Source organism: Suricata suricatta, chromosome 17, assembly GCF_006229205.1.
Source record: "Suricata suricatta isolate VVHF042 chromosome 17, meerkat_22Aug2017_6uvM2_HiC, whole genome shotgun sequence".
NCBI classification, from domain to species: Eukaryota; Metazoa; Chordata; class Mammalia; order Carnivora; family Herpestidae; genus Suricata; species Suricata suricatta.
This window is the reverse complement of record NC_043716.1, coordinates 21749672-21759259: the sequence shown is the minus strand read 5'-3', so window position 1 is coordinate 21759259 and position 9588 is coordinate 21749672. Positions and strand designations below refer to the sequence as shown.

General features: G+C 44.2%; 1 protein-coding gene and 1 pseudogene across 1 annotated transcript in view; both read left to right on the top strand.

Moving 5' to 3' along the window:
- The first annotated feature begins 6792 nt into the window (after positions 1–6792).
- Positions 6793–9588, top strand: part of LOC115282032 (schlafen family member 12-like) — an 18485-nt gene continuing 15689 nt past the window's right edge. Inside the window, exon 1 of the mRNA XM_029927832.1 lies at positions 6793–6861. The gene's annotated coding sequence lies outside the window, so the exon portion shown is untranslated. The remainder of the gene's footprint in view (positions 6862–9588) is intronic.
- The window catches only part of LOC115281580, a 1253-nt pseudogene continuing 1112 nt past the window's right edge, over positions 9448–9588 (top strand).

Genomic DNA, 9588 nt, shown 5'->3' with positions numbered 1-9588 from the left:
GGCGGCGGCGGCGGACGGGCGGGCGGACGGGCGGACGGGCGGGCGGACGGGCGGGCTGGCGGCTCGGCTCCCTCACTCACGCTCCGCGGTCCAGCTCGCTGCTCGCTCTCCCCGAGCCCTCAGCAGGTGTCTTGTAAAATCAAGCACACTCAGAGTACAATAATAAAAATCAGATATTATGCTGATACATGCTGCTATGTAATCTGTAGACCTTATTTGAAGTTTATCCATTGTACAATAAATGCTGCATAGCGATAGAAAAAATTCTGGTCTAGGATTCAATCTAGCATCACACATTACGTTTCGTTTACTTGTTTTAAAGTCTCCTTTAATTGGAACAGTTCTCCAGATTTGTCTTTGATAACCTTGCCAATGTTGAGGAGAAGAGAGAAAACATTTCCTCACTAATCTTTTGAGGCTACTCTAACCTTAATAACCAATTGGAGAAGTAAAGCATGAAACAATTGTTGACTATCTTCACCCATGGGAATTTAAGGAAGGTTAAATTAGGAATTCACTATAGATTATAGAATTAGAAATTCAATCAGTGTAATTCATAACAAATCAAAAGAGAAAAATCATATGATCATTTGAGTAGATGAAAATCTCTTGTTAAATTTCAATACTCATTCATTAAACACAAGTGAATTTTCACCTACATTAACATGTCTTGGGGCTCCTGGGTGGCTCAGTTGATTAAGTGTCAGACTTGGGCTCAGGTCAGGATCTCACAGTTGGTGAGTTTGAGGCCAGCATCAGGCACTCTGCTGTCAGCACAGAGCCCCTGCTTGAGATTCCCCCTACTCCTGCCTCTCCCCTGCTCATTCTCTCTGTCTCTCTCTCTCAAAATAAACATTAAAAATATATTATGTGTTTGCAGCTTTATATTTGATGCTTTCTTATGAGCACAACTATTAACTACAAATCCATAGTTTATCTGAGAGAGAAATATACACATACACACACAGAGCATAAAGTACTTCACCGGGCTAGGTAACTAGACTTCCTGCACAACCATTTAGCTTTTTGTTAGCTCAACATGTAAATTTTATTGTATCTAATTTTTTAAAGGATTTTCAAGAAATATTTTGATGCTAAGTGATTTTCTTTTTTTAACTTTTTTTTTTTTTTGAGAGACAGAGACAAAGCATGAACCTGGGAGGGTCAGAGAGAAAGGGAGACACAGAATCTGAAGCAGGCTCCAGGCTCTGAGCTGTCGGCACAGAGGCCAAGGTGAGGCACAAACCCAGGGATCATGAGATCATGATCTGCGCAAAGTCAATCGCTAACCCACGGAGTCACCCCAGCGTCCCTTTTGAAATATAAAGGATACATATAAATTACCATGTGCCTGTGCTTTATTAAACATGCAACATATGACTGGTAAGTGACATCTAATTGTATCGCTAACAATATAATTCATGCAGATTCTATTTTTGTGCAAACCCATGTACCTACCTATGCCTCTGTGTCCTCTTTACTGCCTAAAACTGTGTCTAGAAATGTCATCTGTCTTAAATATATATACTTCGTGCTGTTTATGCTATCATTTCTTTACTGCTGTTCTATATTTATTATTTTTAAATATGTGCCACATTTACTACTGAAATATGAATTCATGGTATTCTGCATCATAGTTCTAACAATCCTCTGGGGAAACCTGCTTATCACTCCAGTGGCTTTGAGTTTGCAGTTACATGACTAGTTCTTCATTTCATGATTTTTATAGCTGGTGTCAAGTTATCTATGTGGAAAAAAATTTTTTTTAAATGCCTTCACTGAAAAAAATGCTGAATACCCATTCCTGATTTAAAAAAAACACTTAGCAAATTTGATATTAACAAACTTTTGGAAATTGACAAAGAGGATACACAACAAAACATACAGGAAACATTTTGCATAGTGGAAAAAACCCAGAGATGTCTCCTCAAGGTCAAGAACATAATTCTTGACTTTAATTAAAGTGACTACTCTCATCACTTCTATTTTCTGTTGCTTTTGAGGTCATAGGTAATCCATTTGGGCAAGAATAAATTTTTAAAAATTTTTAATGTTTTTTATTTATTTTTGAGAGAGAGAGACAGCACGATCATGGAAGGGTCAGTGAGAGAGGGAGACACAGAATCCGAAGCCTGTTCCAGGCTCTGAGCTAGCTGTCAGCCCAGAGCCCGACGCGGGGGCTCAAACCCATGAACTGTAAGATCATGACCTGAGCCGAAGCCCGATGCTTAACCGACTGAGCCACCAGGCGCCCCAAAAATAAAATTTTAAAGGGCATAAAGTTTTGAGAGGAAGATGATTTGACTGGCTATGTTAAAAGTGCAGAAATCATTAGAACAATGAGAAAATGTGTTAATTTGTGGGAACCAGAGATCTATGAGTGGGAGGCAATTGTAGTTATATGATCAAACAGGTGTCTAAAAAACTATTTTTTTAAAGATACCATTTAGGGGTGCCCGGGTGGCTCAGTCGACTTCAGCTCAGGTCATAATCTCAGGGTTCATGAATTTGTCAGTCCAGAGCCTGGAGCCTGCTTCTGATTCTGTGACTCCCTCTCTTTCTGTCCCTCCCCTGCTCACATGCGTTCTCTCTCTCTCAACAATAAATAAACATTAAAAGCATAAACCAAAGAATACCATTTAAAATTGCCTCAAAAATTAAGGACACAGGAATATCTAGTAAAAGATTGCAAGATCTTTACAGAAAATTGTATATAACTGTAACGCCAGATGTTGAAGAAAGTGTAAGTAAATATGGGGATCTATATTATGTTGGTGGATTGGAAGTCATAATCTCATAGAGATGTCATTGCCTTCAAACTGACCTATAGATATTTGCAGAACATGTAATAAAAATATTGTAAAAACTACTATGATAGAAAGAAATGTAAAGTCTAGAGATATGAAATTTTAAAAGTACTTAGAGAAAAAGAGCGTGTATACATTCTGTGAGATGGGATCTGGGAGATGAACTGTGGGTTTAAAACGTTAGGTAGGCCTCTCTACTGAAGCCTATGAATCTCAGGAACACCCTTGAAAAGGGATCAGAGAAGAATATACAAGGTATTGTACCAGTCACTGAAGGTGCATAACAACTGTCCCAAAATTCAAGTTGCATAAATAACCATTCATTATACTCATGGATCTGGAAGGTCTGGAATGTGGACAAGGTACAGGTGGAAAACTTGTCTCTGCTTCATTCACTTTCTCTTGGGGTGGCTTGAAGGCTGGGATTGGCATCATCTGGAGCTTCTCTCACAGATCTGCAGTGGAGGGTAGGGAGACTTCACTATTTCAGGGTTCCTCCGGCATCTCCTGTCTGTCTGTCACCAATCCCCCAGCCCTCTCCCTCTTTCTTTCTGTCTCACTGATCCTGTTTTTTTTAAATATTTTTTTATGTTTATTTACTTATTTAGTGTGTGAGAGAGGCAGAGAGAGGAGAAAGAGAGAGAGAGAGAGAGAGGAGAGAGAGAGAGAGAGAGAGAGAGAGAGAGAGAGAGAGAGAGAGAGAAGAGTCTCAAGCAGTCTCCACACTGTCAGCACGGAGCCCCACCAGGGCCTAGAACTCATCAACTGTGAGATCATGGCCTGAGCCAAAGTTAAGAATCTGGCACTTAACTGACTGGGCCACCCAGGGGCTCATGGCAGATCTTGTTTTAAAACCTGACTTCCAGGCATTTCAAAGGCTGTGGTTTCTGGTGAGTTTAGCTGAAAAAACTTGATTACCACAATACCACCAAACAGAGACCCGTGGACAAGCAAAGTGGCTGGAGTGCTGTATCGCCTGCGAGAAGCCATTGGAGTCAGTTCTGGACAAATCATCTCAGATGGCCGCAAGGTGCTTACACCTGGACGATGTGTGTGCCTGAATCTGCTTCTTGGGAGCAGCCCCTTCTTTGCTCTTTCCTCCTCTCTGGGCATCCAGTACAGCTCTAGGCCCTTCTCTGGATGCATCTGTGCTTTTAGGGGAGGGAATGTGAGGAGAGCTGGAAAAGTCCCTAGAGAATCACCCCTCCAGGAGCATGACATGGTCAGTTTCATGAAACAAATTACACTGGTGCTAAAGCTCAGGGTGACTCACTTCGCTGTCAAGGCAAACCTGTAAGGTCCATTGGCTAACAGACTGCAGGCTCTGCAAATTCCCACCAGCCCCCCAAGGGTGGGAAGGGCCGAACCCACCATGCAAATGCAAACGTGCACGAGGACATCAGCCAGCAGGTCACTCAGACCGGGACAGTAGCACCAGCCTCTCCAACGTCGTTCCTTAGTTTTTTACTGGCCTTTATTCTTACCATAGTCAACATAGAAAATATAGATAAGCAAATAGGACAGGAGAAATCTCCTGCTTCCTCTCAGAGATAGTGACTCGCATCTTTAAGTAATCTCTACACTCAATGTGGGGCTCGAATTGACAAGCCCAAGTCTGAGATCAGGAGTGAAGTTCCCATCTGACTGAGCCACCCAGGTGCTCTGGAGTCACACACCTTTTTAAAAAACATTGTTTCCTCAACGTGGGTGGAAGTAGAGTGTATTATGCTAAGCGAAACAAGTCAGTAAAAGAAAGGCAAATACCATATGATTTCACTCCTATGAGAAATTTAAGAAACAAAACAGAAGGGGAAGGGAAACAATACAAGATAAAAACAGAGGTAGCAAACCATAAGAGACTGTAAACTACAGGAAACAAACTGCAGGTTCCTGGAGGGGAGGAAAGATGGGGAGAAAGCTAAATGGGACGTTGCGATAAGCTCTGAGTGTATCACCGAAGTGATGAATCACTAAATTCCACTCCTGAAGCCATTGTTGCATTATATGTCAACTAATCTGGAGTTAAATAAATAAGTAAGTAACAGGGGCGACTGAGTGGCTCAGTTGGCTAAGCGACAGACTTAGGCTCATGTCAGGTACTTAGGGTTCATGGGTTCAAAGCCCGCCTCAGGCTCTGTGCTGACAGACCAGAGCCCAGAGCCTGCTTAGGTTTCTATAGCTCCCTCTTTCTCTGCACTCCCCCACTTGCACTGTCTCTCTCTCTTTCTCAAATATAAATAAACATTAAAAACATTAAACGGCACAAAACAGACGCTCAGATCAATGGAACAGCATAGAGAACCCAGAAATGGTTCCACTAAAGCATGGCCCACTAATTTTTGACAAAGCTGGAAAGAAAATTCAATGGAATAAAGACAGTCTCTTCAGCAAGTGGTGCTGGGAAAACTGAACAGCGACTTGCAAAAAATGAATCTGGACCACTTTATTACACCATACACAAAAATAAACTCAAAATGGATGAAAGACCTAAATGTAAGACAAGAAGCCATCAAAATCCTATAGGAGAAAGGAGGAAAAAGATCTCTTTGACCTCAGCCCAGCAATTTCTTACTCAGCACGTCTCCAGAGGCAAGGGAAACCAAAGCAAAAATGAACTATTGGGACCTCATCAAAATAAAAAGTTTCTGTACAGCAAAAGAAACTATCAGCAAAACTAAAAGGCAACCCACGGAATGGGAGAAGATATTTGCAAACGACATATCACATAAAGGGTTAGTATCCAAAATCGATACAGAACTTATCAAACTCAACACCGAAAAAACAAATAATCCATTGAAGAAAAGGGCAAAAGATATGAATAAACACTTCTCCAAAGAAGATGGCCAACCAGCACAGGAACAAATGCTCAACATCGATCATCATCAGGGAAATACAAATCAAAACCACATGGGACACCACTTCACACCCGTCAGAATGGCTCACATTAACAACTCAGGCAGCAACAGAGATTGGTGAGGATGTGGAGAAAGAGGATCTCTTTTGCATTGCTGGTGGGAATGCAAACTGGGGCAGCCACTCTGGAAAAAGTATGGAGGCTCCTCAGAAAGTTAAAAATAGAACTACCCTATGACCCAGCAATTGCACTACTAGGCATTTATCTAAGGGATACAGGTGTGCTGTTTCAAAAGGGCACATGCACCCGGATGTTTATAGCAGTGCTATCAATAGCCAAAGTATGGAAAGAGCCAAATGTCCATGGATGGATGGATAGACAAAGAAGATGTGAGAAATATATATATATATGTGTATATATACACATACACACACACACACACACATATACACACAATGGAGTAATACTCAGCAGTCCTAAAGATTGAAATCTTGTCATTTGCAACTATGTGGATGGAAGTAGAGGGTATTATGCTAAGCAAAATTCGTCAGTCAGAGAAAGACAAATATCATACAACCTCACTTGTATGACAACTTTTAGCCACAGAACAGATGATTATAAGGAAAGGTAAGCACAAATAATATAAAAACAGGAATGAGGCAAAACATAAGAGACTGTTAAATATGGGGAACAGAGGGTTACTGGAGGGATTATGGGAGAGGTATGGGCAAAAAGGGTAAGGGGCATTAAGCCTACTCCTCAAATCATAGTTGCACTGTGTGCCAACTAACTACATGTAAATTAAAAAAATAAATAGAAAACAAAAAGGCTATTCAGGAAAAGCCGGCAAATCTGACTTGATGATTTCTGAGTTATCTAATTCACTGTGGGAGGTGGAGGAGAAACCCTGTTCTCTCTGAGCTCACTGTGTGAAACCAAAACAACAAAAAGTTAAAGGGCTTCTACAACTGAAAAAAAAAAAACCCTTATTGTAAAGTTTTACTATTGTACTTAATAGTTTTACTTATGGTACTTATGGTTTTACTTGTGGTACTTAATAGTTTTACTTCCCATACTCTAAGTTGCAGGGGCGGAGAGACATCGCCATTGGGTGACTCTCTAGCATTACAGACTGTGGCCCACCCCCCCCTCTCTCGCAGTCCTCCAAGCCTTCCAACCTGTGGGGAGCAGCACCAGCTGGTAAGTTTGCCCCCTCTTGCCTTGTCAGATATCAACTTCTTATCCCCCCACCCCCCGGGAGTCTAGTTGGCCGGTTACCGGAAGAGGTGAGGCGCAGCCAGACAAGCCCGTCACTGTCCCCCGTCCTCTACCCCTTCCCGGCTGGGTTTCTCAGTTCTGTGAACCTTGGCTCCAATTCTCAGGTCTTGGTACCAACTCCTACCAAATACATGCCCCGGTTAAGGATTTGGGAGCAGAGCTCTTGGGAGCGTGCGGTTGGGGCAGGACGTAGGCCCCTGCGTGAGCTAGAAGTGCCTGAAAGAACTCCGGGAAGGGGCGCCGGGTGGCTCTATTGGTTTTTCGGCTCCGGTCAGATCTCACAGTGACGTCAGCACCGCCTAGACTCTAGTGAGGGTTAAAGCGCTCCCCGGATCGCAGACTGGAGTGAGTTGGAGCTGCCATCACGCGATCCATACCCTGAGTTCAAGGGCGTGGCGCGACCATCCCTGGCGCGAGTTCCAGCGCCCCTGATGAATTCAGGGCCCCGGGCGAGTCCCTGCACCCGCGTGGTTTCGCAACCCGAGTGCGAGCAAAAATCTATTAAAGAGTTTTTAAAGTCTTTAAAAGAGCTTGAAAAGATTTTCAAAGCGTTTTTAAGGTCGGGTTCTGCAGTGTCCGGTTGTCTGTGCAGCAGGGGACCCTGAGGCAGGAAGACGTGAGAGCTCTAAGGACAACAGGTTGGGACAGTCAGGTCTCCAGGGCTCCTCGACAGTGCCCTGCACTTCTGCGATCCTGAGACGAGGGGAGTTTGGGACTACAGTCTGTAGGTAAAGGGACCTGACCAATCGCTGGTGAAGTGAGTGTCTTCTAGATGGAGGAATAGGAAGGAGATGGAGGAGGACAGGGGTAGAAGTCCGGAGGGGGAGATAGGACACGTACCACGACTTTCTAAAGGAAACAAGAAATGGCTTAGAAGGAGTGCAAAGAATGCAACGCGAGTTTTGTTCCACAGGAAGTAGTTCTTGCCACTCCTTTCCCACCTTTCTAGGCAGTTCGCACCAGGTGGCATTTGGACATAACTCTAAGGAGATGAGCATGCCATCCTTTTTCTCAATAAAAATACCTAACAACACAGCCTAAATCCTGAATCCGGGGCTAATAAAACTTTCCCCACACTCAAAAGTAGGAAAGATTTCAAAGGAGACAAGGAATCTGTCACCTAGATCCAAGGTTCAAGGTCAATGATTTTTACATCGTAGGGATTTGGGAGACCCCAGTTCCCAGCGAAGTTTTTAAGGACTGTGATTCAGAGGTGTGCCTGCGGGAATGGTTTAGGAAGGTTTACTTAGCTATGAAGTTGCCCTGGAGTGGCCATGAGCTCCCTGTTCTCTGTAAAGTGGTTCAACTCCAGCTCCTTCAGGGTCCAAGTTTCCCAGAGGCTTGGGAAGGTATGCTCTTTAAGCCCTTTGAGGGTGAGATGTGCAGAGATGGGTGAGCCAGCAAGGTTCGCCTATGTCAGAGGGTGCTGGAAAGTAGGCTGGGAGGAAAGGTGACAGGACTGTAGTTGCAGAGGCTTCGAGAAGAAATGGGGAGCGGGGCTGCCTGCAGGGCGTATATTGCCAGGAGATGGTGGAAGTGGGGCTGTATTGCTGGGCTTAAATGGAACTGATTTTCCTGCAGCCTTTTGGCAGAGAGATGGGAAGGGCCTCCTGTCAGGTCGACAGGCAAGAGGGACCCATGTATGAGGCATCCCTCGAACATGCGTAAGAAATATTAAGTAAGAGATTGGATCTAATGCATTTTGGCCCTGATTCACGTGAGGGGACCCCAGCAGCGGGCCGCAGGTAGCGTGCGGAGCCGGCTTGCCTGGCTCTCCGGGCCGGGGGGCCTGGGCCGGCGCGGGGTCGGGGCGGGGTCAGGTGAGCTCTAGGAGGCGGGGCAGGGAGAGCGGGTCGGCAGGGGCGGGTTTGGGGTACGCGTGGGCGCATCCGCTGCGTGAACCGCGGGAAATGACCGGGGAGGCTGTGGGGAAAACTGCGACCAGAGAATGCCTCACATCCCGGGCACCCTGAGGAGCGCGCGCCACTGGGGCCGCCGCGGCTGCCACCTCAGCAGCCGCTAGTGAACCAAGATTTCCACTCAGGGCTTTTGTTTGAATTTAGTCACCTGCACCAACAAGAGGAATAGAACAGCCATGACTGGCTTGAATGAAACAAGAAAAAAAAAAAGGACGTGTGGGGCATGTAGATTTGGGATATGAAATCATTTGAAAAACCACTTTGGAGTTATGACCTGATAGCTGATGAAACAGGATTGTAATAATATTCATGATCTTTGTGTGTGTGTGTGTATATGTATATATATATATATATATATATATGTATATCTATAAATATATATAAATTTTTCGTTTGACTTAACGTGCCATGAGAAAATTTGCATTTTGTAACGTGGTCCTAGTCGCCTCCTTAATTCGGGTACCCATTGGAGATGTTCCTGCTGCTTTACTTCAGTGAATGCAGCTAATGTGATGAAAAGAAGGAGCGGGAACATTCTGCTGAGGATGTTCTAGAGCCAGGACAAAAGCCTCATGAAGGTACTGGAGAAATGCGGAAACCAGACCTCATTCCCAAAGAGGATCAAGAAACGATGAAAGAGATGTTTAAAATCAATCAGTTCAATTTTATGGCAACTGAGATGACTGTGCTCAACAGACCTTTACCAGATGTTAGCTCAGAAGGGTGTGAA